An 18,169-nucleotide genomic window follows, 5' to 3' on the forward strand; every position below is an offset into this window, starting at 1 on the left:
TCGAGGTACAGAAGATTTTTGTGGTCCGTAATTACAGTGACGGGGTGGACTGCCCCCTCTAAAAAGTGACGCCATTCTTCAAACGCTAGTTTAATAGCTAATAGTTTCCTATTGCCAATATCGTAGTTCTTTTCTGCTGCAGATAGTTTTTTAGAAAAGAAAGCACAAGGACGCCATTTGCCAGGAGACGGACCCTGAGACAGCACCGCCCTCACTCCCACCTCTGACGCATCGACTTCAACAATAAAAGCCTGAGAGACATCAGGTTGGACTAGTACAGGTGCCGAGGTAAACCTCTCTTTTAGAGAGGAAAAAGCAACTTTAGCGGCGTCAGACCATTTAGAAAAATCAGTCCCCTTCCTTGTCATGTCAGTAAGGGGTTTTACAATAGGTGAATAATTTTTAATGAATTTCCTATAGAAATTCGCAAAGCCCAAGAACCGTTGCAGTGCTTTGAGGTTCTCAGGAAGATCCCAATCTAAAATTGCCTGGACCTTCCTAGGATCCATACGGAAACCTGAAGCAGATAAAAAATAACCTAGGAATTGTATCTCCTGAACGGCGAAGACACATTTTTTAATTTTAGCATATAATTTATTCGTCCGTAGGACCTGCAGTACTTGTCTGACATGCACCTCATGTGTTCTAAGATCAGACGAATAAATTAAAATATCATCTAGGTATATTACCACAAACCTGCCGATTAGATGACTAAAAATGTCATTAACGAAATGTTGAAAGACGGCAGGAGCATTGGTCAGACCGAAAGGCATAACTAGATTTTCATAATGCCCCTCAGGGGTGTTAAAAGCTGTCTTCCACTCATCCCCTCCTTAATACGAATCAGATTGTAGGCCCCCCTAAGATCAAGTTTGGAGAACCACCTAGCACCCGCAATCTGGTTAAACAGGTCAGGAATGAGAGGAAGAGGGTATGGGTCTCGGATGGTTATCCGATTTAATTCGCGAAAATCTAGGCAAGGACGCAGGCCCCCATCTTTCTTTTTAACGAAGAAAAACCCTGCAGCCACGGGTGAAGAAGAGGGTCTGATGTGTCCCTTAGCCAAGCTCTCGGAGATATAATCTTTCATGGCTTGTCTCTCTGGACCCGAAAGATTATATAACCTGGTCTTGGGTAATTTTGCGCCGGGAATAAGGTTAACCGGGCAATCATAAGGACGATGAGGTGGTAACTTCTGACAACCCTTTTCAGAAAAAACGTCCTCAAAATCCAAAATAAATGTAGGTAGGGTAGTTACGGAGGCGACTAAGCAATTGCTATTTAAGCAATTTTCTCTGCACTGCTCACTCCACTCCAATATCTCCCTGGCCTGCCAATCCACCACTGGATTGTGCGCTGCCAACCAGGGAAGACCCAGCACTACAGGAGTGGGAAGCCCCTCCAGAACATAACATGAAAGCATCTCGTTATGGTGGTCCCCTACCCGAAGGTGTAAATTATGAACAATGTGGATGAGGTTTCTCTGAGACAGAGGAGCAGAGTCAATAGCGAATATGGGAATAGGTCTCTGTAGCGTACAGAGAGACAAACCCATAGTGCGGGCAAAATGGGCATCTATCAAATTTACCCCTGCTCCACTGTCTAGAAAGAAAGAAATAGTCTCCGTCTTATCACCAAAAACAATAACCGCTGGCAACACAAATTGCGATGTACGTATGGAGGAAACGTATACCCCCCGGCTGACATCCTCCACACAGCCTGGGGTTAGTAGTTTTCTGACGGTCTTTTGTTTCTGAGGAAAGAAGGACAGACATTAATGAAATGACCCCTCTCCCCACAAAAAAAACAAACCCCACGCCTATGGCGAGCCTCAGGAGGACGGACCTGACGAGTAGTTCCTCCTAGCTGCATAGGCTCGTCTAAGTCCGTACAGACTAACTGCTGCTTGGGAGGGGTTAGCAATTGCTCCGGTTTTTTCAACCTGTCCCTAAGGCGTCTATCTATTCAGATAGAAAGGGACATAACCGCATCAAGGGAAAAGGGGGTCTCATATAATGCAAGCGCATCCTTAACCCTTTCGGATAACCCAGAGCAGAACTGACTCCTGAGAGCCGGGTCGTTCCATTGGGTATCCGTAGCCCACCTACGGAAGTCAGAGCAATACTCCTCTACCGGCCGCTCTCCTTGTAGGAGTCTCTGTAATCTTGATTCAGCCAGTGGGACTCGGTCAGGGTCATCATATATGAGACCCAAGGCCCCGAAAAACTCATCCACTGTCCGAAGAGCCTGGGAATCAGTAGGTAAAGAGAACGCCCAGGACTGCGGGTCCCCCTGCAGCAGGGAAATAACAACCCCCACCCGCTGTTCTTCATTACCAGAGGAGTAAGGGCGCAGTTTAAAATATAATTTAAAGGCCTTACGGAATGTCAAAAACTTGTCCCTTCCCCTAGAAAATCTGTCAGGGAGAGGGACCTTGGGTTCCGCAACAACCTGGTTACCAGTAGCAACCGCTGGGCTTGCGGTCAGTTGTAATTGCTGCTGTTGCTGGAGGACCGACGCCTTCAATCCTGCCACCTCCAAAGACAGGCCATGAAATTGTTTGGACAGAGCAGCAATTTGATCCATACTGGATTCTAAGTCGGTAAAAAAATGTATATATTTTTTTTTTACCTACACAAAATAAGGGCCAGATATAATGTAATGACCGGCGTCACGCACAGGGAGGGAAAAGGGAAAGCCCTGCCCAAGGGAGAGGGAAAGGTGGTGACCGCTGACTCACCTTGCGGCTGGCACCTGACTGCCCTGACGTCCCTAGACGGGTTCCTCAACCGTGCGGCGATCACGTGCCTAAACCCTGGCTTTCCCTAAAATGAGCCCTAGATAGTGAACGGGCCGGTGGGATCGCTAGTCTGCACCACTGACACTAAGAGGGAAACACCAGGGAGAGGACAGACAATACAGACAAACACATACACCCAGGTGGGCGACCACAGCAGACCAAAAAGGTCCAACAGGGATCAGGAGGGTAGCGTTCTGGACCAACAACCAGAGAACGCAGCAACACAGCTCCAGAGGGTCAGAATAGATGTCCAGGCAGGAAGCTCTATATCTGGCAACCAGAGAAGTGTGAGAGGGGAATATAAGGAGGTTGGGAGTGCTGGACAAGGAACAGCTGAGGAGAAGGAGCTACGGATCCCTGAGTGAGCCAAGAAGGGTTGCAAAGCAAACCCAGAAAGCTACCATAAGGAATCAGCCCTATCTTACATAGAGCGCGCAGCCAACCGCTGCGACTTCCTGACCCCGGGTATAACGGAGTCAGGCGTGGTTCTTGACACCCTTGTGACAAGACTTCGATAGCCAGGCGAATTTTAAAACCCACAGGGACTCTTTCTGGCCACAATAGTGATGGAAAAATTGTTTCAAGGGGACTAACACCTGGACTGTGGCATGCCGGAGGTGGATCCATGGCAAAACCCCCATGGAAAATTACGTAGTTGACGCAGAGTCGGGTTTTAATCCATAAAGGGCATAAATCACCTAACATTCCTAAATTGTTTGGAATAACGTGCTTTAAAACATCAGGTATGATGTTGTATCGATCAGGTAGTGTAAGGGTTACGCCCGCTTCACAGTGACAGACCAAACTATGACAGACCAAACTCCCCGTTTAACGCACCGCAAACAACCGCAAACAGTCCATTTGCACAACCGCAAACTCCCTATTTGCACAAGGTTGTATACCAAGCTAGCCATGTCCCGTTCCTTGTCCTCACTGACGTCATTGAAGGTCTCTTCCTCCACCCAGCCACGTACAACACCAAGGGTCCCCGAAAGGTGACAACAAGCCCCCTGGGACGCCTGCTGTGGTTGGTCTTCCACCTCCTCAAAGCCACCTTCCTCCTCTGACTCCTCTTCTTCAGACTCCTCTCTCTGCGTTGCCGCAGGTCCAGCAATCGACGACGACAAGGCTGCTTCTGGTGGTGATGGTGACCACAACTCTTCCTCTTCATGCTCATGTACGGCCTGATCCAGCACTCTTCGCAGGGCACACTCCAGAAGAAACGCATATGGGATGAGGTCGATGATGTTGCCTTGGGTTTGACTGACCAGGTTTGTCACCTCCGCAAAAGGACGCATGAGCCTACAGCCATTGTGCATGAGCGTTCAGTAACGCGGCCAAAAATACCGAGCTCCGCAGAGGCTGTCCTCTTTTTTTTTAATTAAAAAAAATCTGTTCTTAACAGTTTAATCTCTGTTTTGTCCCCTATCAGGGGACGGTGTTTGGAATAGATTTTAGGAACCAGGAGATGGAAAAAGATGCTTGGTCGTTCCTCTTACTTCCAATTTGGGGCACTGCGCGTACGCCGAGCAATGTACTGTGCAATCCCAATATGAGTGGTATGTTAAGTAGTACTATTCCTATCAGTTTAATCCCTGTTACGTCCCCTATCAGGGGCCGGTGTATGGAATAGATTTTAGAAACCGGGAGATGGAAAAAGATGCTTGGTTGGTCCTGCTACTTCCAATTTGGGGCACTGCGCGTACGTCTTGCAATGTACTGTGCCACCAGATATGAGTGGTGTGTTAAGTAGTACTATTCCTATCAGTTTAATCCCTGTTACGTCCCCTATCAGGGGCCGGTCTATGGAATAGATTTTAGGAACCGGGAGATGGAAAAATATGCAAGGTTGGTCCTCTTACTTCCAATTTGGGGCACTGCGCGTGCGCCGTGCAATGTACTGTGCCACCAGCCTTTGGCTGTGCGGGCATGCTGGGAGTTGTAGTTTTGCAACAGCTGGAGGCACACTGGTTGGGAAGCACTGATCTAATCGATCCCTGCAACATTGAACTCCAAATTGAGTCCATAAGACTGCAGTGATCTTAGAGAGTAAATCCATTTGAGTTTTTTTCCCCTCAATATTTTGTCCTTATCACCTCCTCTTTTAAGTGTACCCACTGCATAGATAACTCGGAACCAAAGCTGGTTGATAGAGTGCCCACACTCGACAAAATGCCTCGCCACTGGTTTGTCCAACATCTTCTTTCTGATTGTACTCTTGTGTTTATTGATCCGTTCCCTGATCTCCATCGTGGTCTCCCCCATGTATATGAGACTACAGGGACATTGGATCATATACACAACGTACTTAGATCTACAGGTGAAAAATCCAATAATCCGAAATGTTTTGCCACTATATGGATACGAAAACGTATCTCCCTTCATGATACTACTGCAATTACAACAGGATAGACATGGAAAATTGCCTTTCTTCTTGGGGGCCAAATACGTTTGTCCACCTTCACATGACCCTCCAACATCTGTTTTTACTAATTTGTCACGTCAATTGGTATTTCTTTTGTATGCCATTATTGGGGGAACTTTAAAGAGGACCTTTCATCAGCATCAAGTATGTAAACTGAATATACATGGAGAGCGGCGCCCAGGGATCCCCCTGCACTTACTATTATCCCCGGGCGCAGCTCCGTTCTCCGGTTACAGGCTCCGGTAAAGTCATAGTTAGGCTCCACCCATTTGAGCCTGCCGGCGTCTCTTTCTCCTATGTTGTAGCGCTGGCCAATCGCAGCGCTCAGCTCATAGCATGGCTAAGAGCTGAGCGCTGCGATTGGGCCAGCGCTACAGTATAGGAGAAGGAGACCGCGGCAGGCTCAAATGGGTGGAGCCTAACTATGACTTTACCGGAGCCTATAACCGGAGAACGGAGCGGCGCCCGGGGATAATAGTAAGTGCAGGGGGATCCCTGGGCGCCGCTCTCCATGTATGTATATTCAGTTTACATACTTGATGCTGATGAAAGGTCCTCTTTAAAGTCCTTAATCTCAGGCAACCCCCTCTGCAAGATATGCCACTCCTTCCTCAAAATTTTGGCAATATGTCCACTATCCTGTCCATACACAGACACAAATGGAATTCTTTCACCTGTTTCATTGTGAGATGATCGGTCGAGTGTGGACTCCCTATCAACCAACATAACCTTCTCCCGTGTTCTCTTCAGAAGTTTCCTAGGGTAACCTCTTTCTAGGAATTTATTGCACATCTCGTGTGTTCTCTTAGAAAAGTCATTATCATCAGAGACAATTCTTTTCACGCGCAAGAGTTGGCTCCATGGTAAGGAGTCAACCATACACCAAGGATGATAGCTGTAATGTATAAGTAGGTTGTTCCTATCTGTAGGCTTCTGATAGAGATCAGTCCTGATCTCCCCATCAACCACATAGACCAATACATCAAGAAATTGAAGTTCTTTCTCTGATACTGTAACAGTGAAATGTAAACCAGGAACACCCATATTCAAATGGGCATGAAAACTGTCCAGTTCATCTGTAGTGCCACTCCAGACCATGAAAATGTCTCCGATGTAGTGCCACCAGCACCGGACTCTCCCAAAAAAAGGGGACTGGTAGACCAATCTGTCCTCCACCTCGGCCATGAAGATGTTAGCATAGGTTGGGGCCACATTGGACCCCATGGCCACACCCCGCGTCTGTTGATAGAAGGTGTCCCCAAAGAGGAAATAATTCCTCTTCAGGACACACCTCCAGTAGGTGAAGGACAAATCAGCCAGCCCCCCTGGAGATCCCTGTGCTGGCCAGGGCCACATCGACGACATTTAATCCATAAACGTGATCTATAGAAGTGTAAAGAGAGACAACATAGAAACTCACGAGCAAAAACTGTTCCTCACGGTGTTCGAGCGGGTGGCTGACCGGGAAAAGCTACCACCGGATCAGTGGGCTGAAGTCCTGGCCCTGTATTTAACTGGGGAGCCCCAAAAGGCCTATTATGATCTTGCCCTGCAGGACGCTAAAGAGTACCCCAAATTAAAGCCGAGATCTTGGCACGGCTGGGTGTTACTTTGGCGGTGCGAGCCCAAAGGGTACAGTACTGGACCTATAGCCTGGAAAAACCTCAGAGGTCCCAGCTATTTGACTTGCTACATCTAGTTCAAAAGTGGTTGCAATCAAAGGTTTGCTTCCCTGCTGAAATGGTGGAGCGTGTAGTCATGGACCGGTACATGCACTCCCTTCCTCACCCCATTCAGTGCTGGGTTACACAGGGTGACCCCCAGACAGCAGATGACCTTTTGGGACTAGTGGAGAGATTTCATGCCATGGAGAAGTCCCTGGGCGGTCCAGGGAACCTGAAATCAACATATTGGGGGGCCCGGAAGGACTCCGATAGTCAGAAACTAGGGGACAAGCCTACTCGAGAGGGTCGTGTCAAGGCCAGGGGGATGCCCGAACCTATACCCAGGGGAATCTCTCTGGAAATCATTTGCTGGAGATATCGGGCCCCGGGTCACATGGTAGCTCAGTGTCCCCTCACCACGGAGCCCATGGACTGTTCTGCGGGCCGGCACAGTTCCCTCTTTGTGCAGCCCGCTTGCAGTGCCGTACCCACAGGGGGGGAGGGACCCCAGATGTGTACACTAACCGTCAATGGAACTCTGGTCTCAGGACTGTTGGACTCAGGGAGTTTGGTCACCCTGATCTCGGCCTCTCTTCCTCATGTGTTGGTCCCTGGGAAAAATCTGGGAGTCACATGTATTCATGGGGACACCAGAGTTTACCCGGTGGCCCAGGTTACTCTGGAGACGGGGTGGGCTGCCCTGACCCACCATGTGGCAGTAGTGAAATGCTTACTGCATGAGGTTATTATTGGTCGTGACTGCCCCCTGTTCTGGGACCTGTGGGCAAAGGTTTCTATGCCGAATCACCCCGCAGGCCCATGCAACCCTGTGGGTGGGAGTCCAGAGGCGACCCACGAGTTTCCTCTGACTGTCCTGCTAGGAGACAATGAGGAAGAGGATACCCCAGAGGAAAATGTCCCCGACTTGGAGGTATCCCGGGGAAAGTTTGGTACGGCCCAACTTCGAAATTTGACCTTAAAAGAGGCACTAGAGAATGTGGAGGTCCTTAATGGGGTTCCGCAAGAGCCCGGGGTCGACCAATGGTTTCCACACTTTGCCCTGAATCAGGATCTATTATACCGGGTGACCAAGATACGGGACGAAGTGATAGAGCAGCTACTAGTGATAGAGCAGCTACTGGCCCATTCCCATGTGTTAGGTGGTCACCTGGGTGCAGACAAAACACTTGAGAGGGTCCTACAACGATATTATTGGCTGGTGTGTTACGGAGAGATTAGGGAATTCTGTCAATCGTGTCCAGTTTGTCAGGTCACTTCCCCAGTAGCACACTTCTGTAGCCCTCTCGTCCCTTTACCAATCATTGAGGTCCCCTTTGAAAGGATAGCAATGGACCTGGTAGGCCCATTGGTGAAGTCCACTAGGGTGCATCAGTACATCCTCGTAATCGCTGATTACGCTACCCGGTACCCCGAGGCTGTTCCCCTACGGAACCCCACATCCAAAAATATTGCCCGGGAGTTGTTCCATGTCTTCTCCCGAACGGGTATTCCCAAAGAGATTCTTACAGATCAGGGGACCCCGTTTATGTCAAAAGTGATGAGGGAACTGTGCAAAGTTTTAAGAGTCACTCAGCTGCGAACCTCCGAATACCATCCTCAGACAGATGGTGGATACGTTTGACTAACAAAGGGCCTGATGACATGCCTTGGCCTCAAAATGGACCCCACGCTGCTGTATTTAATGTCTGCATACCGGATGACTTTCGTGAATTCTCCGCCACCAACTAGGGTTCAAGACGCAATGTTTTAGTCACCTTTCTGCCTTGAAAACATCAATTTTTCCGGCCGCTGCTACAACAGCGGCTGCAACTATAACATTATTTTTCAGGCATGTGTACATGCCTAATTTTTCTGGCCTCTGGTGCTGCACTGTGGCTGCAAAAACAAAACAAAAAAAAAGGCACATACATGTGTCAATTCCCCTTCGTGATCATTACCTTGTTGTGGTGAAGGGGCTTGCGTATCACAATGAAGCGACCACCTCTATGAGTGTGTTGGCATTGGCAATGTTGGCACACCCCAGATGATAAGGTCGTTGCTTCATTGTGAAGACCAAAAGCGATCGGCTGGATAATTTTGCATAGAAAAAACATTAATTTTCTTTGTGATCATCTAAGGTGATCATTAAAGCCTACTAGGCCAACAATGGGCCCCCACTGCAGAATCATTGTTTTTTTGGGTCACTTAACTGTCACTGAACTACCTCAGCATGACCATAGTCTTTGAAAAACCCCCATCGCCTGCATTCTCCCAAATGTGCGCACGAGCACAGTCATCACTACACCAAGATTGACGCATAGAGGAATAAAATTTATGTCATGAGTGTGTCAACTATTGACAACTCTTTGCGGTTGTCTAAAATCTATTCCATACATGTCCCCTGATAGGGGACGTAACAGGAATTAAACTGATAGGAATAGTACTACTTAACACACCACTCATATCTGGTGGCACAGTACATTGCACGGCGCACGCGCAGTGCCCCAAATTGGAAGTAAGAGGACCAACCTTGCATCTTTTTAGATTACTTCTCTATGTATACACGTATAGATTTTTCATGCTTTTCCATATACATTGTGAGAAGGCACAAGGTGCCATAATAGATGATAGATATGTGTCACCGAGGTGCCTGGCCTCAGTGAAATGAACCGGTAATGTTTTTTCATTAACCCTAGGTTACTGACAGTTGCTAGAGGTAGTTTAGCTGCTAGCTGCAGCTGATCCGGGCCGGGTTTCATTGGAGTAGTCAAAGAGCAGGGTGGGATGACTACTCCCACGTATCCAGGCCAGGTGTTGGCTGGCCTATTTAAGCCAGGAATCCCAGGAGAGCTGGGTGTGTGGTTCCTAGTCTGGAAGTGTAACAGACTGGGAGTAAAGCTGTGTGGTGTGTTGCTGTGGATAAGCCTGCCATTGCCTACTCTTTTCCTCCCTCTCCAGCGGGTGGTGGAACTCTGGAACTACAAAGGACTGTGAGTTGTACCATTTGATATGAACTATGTTTCTTTGTGTTTACCCGCTGAAGTAAGCGAGCATTTGTGTTGAACAAAATAAAAGACTATTGTTTAAATTACACCTGAAGTCACTGTTTGAGCTGATCCCCATAAGTGGTGGAGGATGCGGGCATAAACCCACGGTCGAATTACATGTCCTGGGTCAAAGCTGCAACACAGAGCCAACCCACACCAGCTGCCATGGAGGAAGTGATTAAGCACCTGGTGCAGGCCAACTTGCAGCAACATAAAGCACATACGGACGCCATGCAAGCCCAGCAAGAGACCAACAAGCTGCTCATCCAGCAGATGGCCGTTCTGACCAACGCACCCGGGAGAGTTCAACTCCTCCCACTCCGAATGATGGTCATCGTGTCAGGAGGACTGTGAGGGAAACTTTACAAAAGATGACCCTGGAGGATGACGTTGAGGCTTTCCTCACGGTGTTCGAGCGGGTGGCTGACCGGGAAAAGCTACCACCGGATCAGTGGGCTGAAGTCCTGGCCCTGTATTTAACTGGGGAGCCCCAAAAGGCCTATTATGATCTTGCCCTGCAGGACGCTAAAGAGTACCCCAAATTAAAGCCGAGATCTTGGCACGGCTGGGTGTTACTTTGGCGGTGCGAGCCCAAAGGGTACAGTACTGGACCTATAGCCTGGAAAAACCTCAGAGGTCCCAGCTATTTGACTTGCTACATCTAGTTCAAAAGTGGTTGCAATCAAAGGTTTGCTTCCCTGCTGAAATGGTGGAGCGTGTAGTCATGGACCGGTACATGCACTCCCTTCCTCACCCCATTCAGTGCTGGGTTACACAGGGTGACCCCCAGACAGCAGATGACCTTTTGGGACTAGTGGAGAGATTTCATGCCATGGAGAAGTCCCTGGGCGGTCCAGGGAACCTGAAATCAACATATTGGGGGGCCCGGAAGGACTCCGATAGTCAGAAACTAGGGGACAAGCCTACTCGAGAGGGTCGTGTCAAGGCCAGGGGGATGCCCGAACCTATACCCAGGGGAATCTCTCTGGAAATCATTTGCTGGAGATATCGGGCCCCGGGTCACATGGTAGCTCAGTGTCCCCTCACCACGGAGCCCATGGACTGTTCTGCGGGCCGGCACAGTTCCCTCTTTGTGCAGCCCGCTTGCAGTGCCGTACCCACAGGGGGGGAGGGACCCCAGATGTGTACACTAACCGTCAATGGAACTCTGGTCTCAGGACTGTTGGACTCAGGGAGTTTGGTCACCCTGATCTCGGCCTCTCTTCCTCATGTGTTGGTCCCTGGGAAAAATCTGGGAGTCACATGTATTCATGGGGACACCAGAGTTTACCCGGTGGCCCAGGTTACTCTGGAGACGGGGTGGGCTGCCCTGACCCACCATGTGGCAGTAGTGAAATGTTTACTGCATGAGGTTATTATTGGTCGTGACTGCCCCCTGTTCTGGGACCTGTGGGCAAAGGTTTCTATGCCGAATCACCCCGCAGGCCCATGCAACCCTGTGGGTGGGAGTCCAGAGGCGACCCACGAGTTTCCTCTGACTGTCCTGCTAGGAGACAATGAGGAAGAGGATACCCCAGAGGAAAATGTCCCCGACTTGGAGGTATCCCGGGGAAAGTTTGGTACGGCCCAACTTCGAAATTTGACCTTAAAAGAGGCACTAGAGAATGTGGAGGTCCTTAATGGGGTTCCGCAAGAGCCCGGGGTCGACCAATGGTTTCCACACTTTGCCCTGAATCAGGATCTATTATACCGGGTGACCAAGATACGGGACGAAGTGATAGAGCAGCTACTAGTGATAGAGCAGCTACTGGCCCATTCCCATGTGTTAGGTGGTCACCTGGGTGCAGACAAAACACTTGAGAGGGTCCTACAACGATATTATTGGCTGGTGTGTTACGGAGAGATTAGGGAATTCTGTCAATCGTGTCCAGTTTGTCAGGTCACTTCCCCAGTAGCACACTTCTGTAGCCCTCTCGTCCCTTTACCAATCATTGAGGTCCCCTTTGAAAGGATAGCAATGGACCTGGTAGGCCCATTGGTGAAGTCCACTAGGGTGCATCAGTACATCCTCGTAATCGCTGATTACGCTACCCGGTACCCCGAGGCTGTTCCCCTACGGAACCCCACATCCAAAAATATTGCCCGGGAGTTGTTCCATGTCTTCTCCCGAACGGGTATTCCCAAAGAGATTCTTACAGATCAGGGGACCCCGTTTATGTCAAAAGTGATGAGGGAACTGTGCAAAGTTTTAAGAGTCACTCAGCTGCGAACCTCCGAATACCATCCTCAGACAGATGGCCTTGTGGAGCGTTTTAATAAGACCCTAAAGGCCATGCTGAGGAAGGTCGTAGAGAAGGATGGGCGGGACTGGGATTGTCTGTTACCATACCTACTGTTCTCTATTAGAGAAGTGCCCCAGTCCTCCACAGGTTTTTCACCCTTTGAATTACTATATGGCAGACACCCCAGAGGTCTCTTGGATGTGGCAAAGGAAACGTGGGAAAGTGAGGCCACTCCCTACAAAAGTGTAGTAGAGCATGTAGCACAGATGCAAGAGAGGATGGTGAGGGTGATGCCCATTGTAAAGGAACATATGCTTCAGGCTCAGGAGGCACAGGCCCAGGTATATAATAGGTCCACTTGTCTAAGACAGTTTAATCCGGGAGATAGGGTGTTAGTGTTAGTCCCTACTGTCGAAAGCAAATTCCTAGCCAAATGGCAGGGTCCCTACGAGATAGTGGAAAAAGTGGGAGAGGTCAACTATAGGGTACACCAGCCAGGGAAGAGAAAGCCCTACCAGATATACCATGTCAATCTGATCAAACTCTGGAAGGAGAGAGACCCACCTGAAGCTTCTTGCCTAGTGGCTCAACAGGGGTCCACCATCGAAGCTGTTAAAATTTCAGAGACGCTATCCCCCTCCCAAAAACAACAGTTTAGGGAACTGCTGCAGAGGAATACAGATCTCTTCACAGAAACCCCTGGCCGTACAAATGTGATAGTACATGAGATCCTCACAGATCCCCAAGTGAGGGTGAACTTAAAACCCTATAGGATCCCTGAAGCCCGCCGGGACGTGATTTCCAAAGAGGTTAGGAGGATGATGGAGCTAGGGGTGATTGAAAGGTCTAAAAGTGGCTGGTCCAGCCCCATAGTGTTAGTGCCAAAACCAAACGGGGAGTGGAGATTCTGCAATGACTACCGCAAGCTTAATGATGTGTCCACAGTTGATACTTACCCTATGCCCAGGGTAAATGAGCTGGTCGAACGGCTAGGCCCCGCAAGGTATATTAGCACCTTAGATCTCATTAAAGGATACTGGCAGATCCCACTGTCGCAAGAGGCTAAGGAGAAGACTGCGTTCTCTACACCTGAGGGGTCTTTTCAGTATGTAAGAATGCCGTTTGGCTTGCAGGGGGCCACCTTCCAAAAGGTTTAGGTTAGTGTCAGACCATGCTCCCCTAAGGTGGATGCAAGAGAAGAGGGGGAATAATGCCCGAGTTACCCGCTGGTTCCTTGCACTTCAAGATTTCTCCTTCTCAGTAGAACACAGGCCAGGCAAGATGCAAGGGAATGCAGACGCCCTGTAAAGGGTACACAGTCTGGGGGCTAAAGATGTCCAAGCCCCCAGCTTTGGACAGAGGGGGGGGATATGTGAGAATGCACAAGGTCCCATAATAGATGATATATACGTGTCACCGAGGTGCCTGGCCTCAGTGAAATGAACCGGTAATGTTTTGTCAGTAACCCTAGGTTACTGACAGTTGCTAGAGGTAGTTTAGCTGCTAGCTGCAGCTGATCCGGGCCGGGTTTCATTGGAGTAGTCAAAGAGCAGGGTGGGATGACTACTCCCACGTATCCAGGCCAGGTGTTGGCTGGCCTATTTAAGCCAGGAATCCCAGGAGAGCTGGGTGTGTGGTTGCTAGTCTGGAAGTGTAACAGACTGGGAGTAAAGCTGTGTGGTGTGTTGCTGTGGATCAGCCTGCCGTTGCCTACTCTTTTCCCCCCTCTCCAGCGGGTGGTGGAACTCTGGAACTACTGAGGACTGTGAGTTGTACCATTTGATATGAACTGTGTTTTTTTTGTGTTTACCCGCTGAAGTAAGCGAGCATTTGTGTTGAACAAAATAAAAGACTATTGTTTAAATGACACCTGAAGTCACTGTTTGAGCTGATCCCCACAACATGTAGTAGTTGATTTTAATGTTTTTTTATTGTAATTGCCCCCTGAGATACACATTAGTGTTGAGCGGGAGGTGCCATATTCGATTTCGCGATATTTCGCGAATATTCGCTTGAATATTCGTCTTATATTCATCTAAATCGAATATTCATCATTATTGCATTTATCGCGATTAATATGCGATTTAATCATTCGCATATTGCGATTTTTAAGCTTAGAATTAGAAGTTATAAATTATAACTTCTAATTGCCTTATAACTTAATAATAAGGCAACTTTCCTATTCTTTAACCCCTTAGGGACGCATGACGTACCAGTACGGCATGTTTCCTGAGTCCTTAAGGACCCATGACGTACCGGTACGTCATGTGTTGTTCAGATCACTGCCGCTCGGCCGGCGGTCATCGGAACAAGGTGCCTGCTCAAATCATTGAGCAGGCACCTCGGTTAAATGCGCGGGGGGGGTCCTGTGACCCCCCCATGTCGGCGATCGCAACAAACCGCAGGTCAATTCAGACCTGCGGTTTGCTGCGCTTTCTACAGTTTTATATGCCTAAATTATATGTGTCACCCCCCTGCACCCCTGAATGATGTGATGGCGGCGGGAGGTGCAGGCGGTGTGTTGAAGGCGGTGCGGGAGGCGGGCGGTGCGGCAGGCGGGATCGCGATCCCCCCCCCCGCATTCCCCTTGAATAATCATTGGCGTCTAGTGGGTTTACCAGGGTGTCAGCACATTGCTGACACCCTGGTATAAACGGCTGACATCTGTGATGCGATGTCAGCCGTTTAACCCTTTCCATACTGCGGTCCGTACGGACCGCGGTATGGAAAAGCACAGCTTAACAGTCGGGAGCTCCCTCCCTCTCCCATCGGTGGGCTGCTGTGCCTTTGCAGCCCGCCGACAGGATGGGGTGACAGAGGGAGGGAGCCCCAGTCCTTACCCTTCCCCGTCTGCGCAGTTGTGGCCACAACTGAGCAGACGGGGAAGGTTCCCATGGCAACAGGACGCCTTCTCAGGCATCCTGCTGTCCATGGTGCTGAACAGATCTGTGCTAAAGGCATTGATCTGTTCAGACAAAGTGTAAGTAAAATACAGTACAAAACACTATATAGTGTACTGAACTGTATTATACAGACATCAGACCCACTGGATCTTCAAGAACCAAGTGGGTCTGGGTAAAAAAAAAGTGAAAAAAAAAGTGAAAAAAAAGTAAAAATCAAAAAACACATTTATCACTGATTAAAAATGAAAAAAAATACAATTCCCTACACATGTTTGGTATCGCCGCGTCCGTAATGACCTGATCTATAGAACAGTAATGCTATTTTACCCGAACGGTGAACTCCATAAAAATAAAAAATAAAAAACTATGATGAAATTGAAATTTTGCCCACCTTACTTCCCAAAAAAGGTAATAAAAGTGATAAAAAAAAGTCGCATGTATGCCAAAATTGTAACAATCAAACCATCATCTCATCCCGCAAAAATCCTACCCTACCCAAGATAATCGCCCAGAAACTGAAAAAACTATGGCTCTTAGACTATGGAAACACTAAAACATGATTTTGTTTGTTTCAAAAATGAAATCATTGTGTAAAACTTATATAAATAAAAAAATATATACATAATAGGTATCGCCGCATCCGTATCGACCGGCTCTATAAAAATATCACATGAGCTAACCCCTCAGGTGACCACCGTAAAAGAATTAAAATAAAAACGGTGTAAAAAAAGCCATTTTTTGTCATCTTATGTCACAAAAAGTGTAATAGCAAGCGATCAAAAAGTCATATGCACCCCAAAATAGTGCCAATCAAACAATCATCTCATCCCTCAAAAAATGAGACCCTACTACATTGTGTAAAACTTACATAAATAAAAAAAATTGTATACATATTAGGTATCGCCGCGTCCGTGACAACCTGCTCTATAAAATTACCACATGATCTAACCTGTCAGATGAATGTTGTAAATAACAAAAAAAAACGGTGCCAAAAAAGCTATTTCTTGTTACCTTGCCACACAAAAAGTGTAATATAGAGCAACCAAAAATCATATGTACCCTAAACTAGTACCAACAAAACTGCCACCCTATCCCGTAGTTTCTAAAATGGGGTAACTTTTTTGGAGTTTCCACTCTAGGGGTGCATCAGGGGGACTTTAAATGGGACATGGTGTCAAAAAAAACAGTCCAGCAAAATCTGCCTTCCAAAAACCGTATGGCATTCCTTTCCTTCTGCGCCCTGCCGTGTGCCCGTACAGCAGTTTACGACCACATATGGGATGTTTCTGTAAACTACAGAATCAGGGCCATAAATATGGAGTTTTTATTGGCTGTTAACCCTTGCTTTGTATCTCTATTTTCCATTAAATCATGTGCAACACCTAAAGGGTTAACAAAGTTTGTAAAATCAGTTTTGAATACCTTGAGGGCTGTAGTTTCTTAGATGGGGTCACTTTTATGGAGTTTCTACTCTAGGGGTGCATCAGGGGGGCTTCAAATGGGACATGGTGTAAATAAACCAGTCCAGCAAAATCTGCCTTCTAAAAACCAAACGGCGCACCTTTTTACTCTACGCCGCGCTGTGTGACCGTACAGTAGTTTACGGCCACATATGGGGTGTTTCTGTAAACGGCAGAGTCAGGGCAATAAAGATACAGTCTTGTTTGGCTGTTAACCCTTGCTTTGTTAGTGGAAAAAATGGGTTAAAATGGAAAATTAGGCAAAAAAATGAAATTCTCAAATTTCATCCCCATTTGCCAATAACTCTTGTGCAACACCTAAAGGGTTAACATTTTTGGGTGGTTTCTATTATGTAAGCCTCGCAAAGTGACTTCAGAGCTGTAGTGGTCCCTAAAAATTGTTTTTTTTGTAAATTTCTGAAAAATTTCAAGATTTGCTTCTAAACTTCTAAGCCTTGTAACATCCCCAAAAAATAAAATATCCTTCCCAAAATAATTCAAACATGAAGTAGATATATAGGGAATGTAAAGTCATCACAATTTTTGGGGGTATTACTATGCATTACAGAAGTAGAGAAACTGAAACTTTGAAATTTGCAAATTTTTCAAAGTTTTTGGTAAATTAGGTATTTTTTATGCAAAAAAAATAATAATTTTGACTTCATTTTACCAGTGTCATGAAGTACAATATGTGATGAAAAAACAATCTCAGAATGGCCTGGATAAGTCAAAGCGTTTTAAAGTTATCAGCACTTAAAGTGACACTGGTCAGATTTGCAAAAAATTGCCAAGTCCTTAAGGTCAAATAGGGCTGAGTCCTTAAGGGGTTAATCTTGAAGATCTAGATTTAACACGAATATAGCGCTATATTCTATGTCTTTGTTAATAAAAAAATTCAAGATAGTATTCTTTATTCTACATCAACGAAGATAGCGAAGTATTCTACATCAACGAAGATAGCAAAATATTCTACATCAACGAAGATAGCGAAGTATTCTACATCAACGAAGATAGCAAAGTATTCTACATCTTCCTCAATTTAAGTTATTCTCGCATTGCGATTACAACTTAGGCAATTTTGATAATGGTGGCATTGGGAGAATTAACGGTCGGATAATGAATATAGTGCTAAGAATAGTGGATTATAAAAGTTGGATTCGCAATGCGGTTAATAATAACAGCAAATATTATCGCATTGCGATTACAAATTAGCACTGCTAGATTCCATATTCGTTAACTTCGTTAATTCTAGCAAGCTGACCCATTCCATTAGAGACCCAGCAGCAGCTACAAGTGAAAATCGCAATGCGATTAATATAACTTGAATTAATCGCATTGCGATTTCAACTTAGACCTGGTTTACTAAATTACTTTAAATTAGCGAGGATGACAAATATATTTATTAGTCAAAACAAAATATTCTCCATCTTCGCTAATTCAAGAAAGCCAACCATTGTAAACCAGGTACAAGTTAAAATCGTTATGCGATTTATTCAAGTTATATTATTCGCATTGGGATTGCAACCTGATTCTCACATCCGACAGTACATTCTAGCATGGAGGCGTTCCCATGGTGATGGGGACACTCCATGCGCACGGGAAGTAGATAGAGGCGGCAACGGGCACT

General features: G+C 47.0%; 1 protein-coding gene and 1 pseudogene across 1 annotated transcript in view; one reads left to right on the forward strand and one right to left on the reverse strand.

Moving 5' to 3' along the window:
* The window catches only part of GPC6 (glypican 6), a 1,575,810-nt gene that overhangs the window by 1,078,215 nt on the left and 479,426 nt on the right, over nt 1-18,169 (reverse strand). The window lies entirely within an intron of this gene.
* LOC120996711 lies at nt 4,166-4,343 on the forward strand (annotated as a pseudogene).

This window comes from Bufo bufo, chromosome 3, assembly GCF_905171765.1.
Source record: "Bufo bufo chromosome 3, aBufBuf1.1, whole genome shotgun sequence".
Classification (NCBI taxonomy): Eukaryota; Metazoa; Chordata; class Amphibia; order Anura; family Bufonidae; genus Bufo; species Bufo bufo.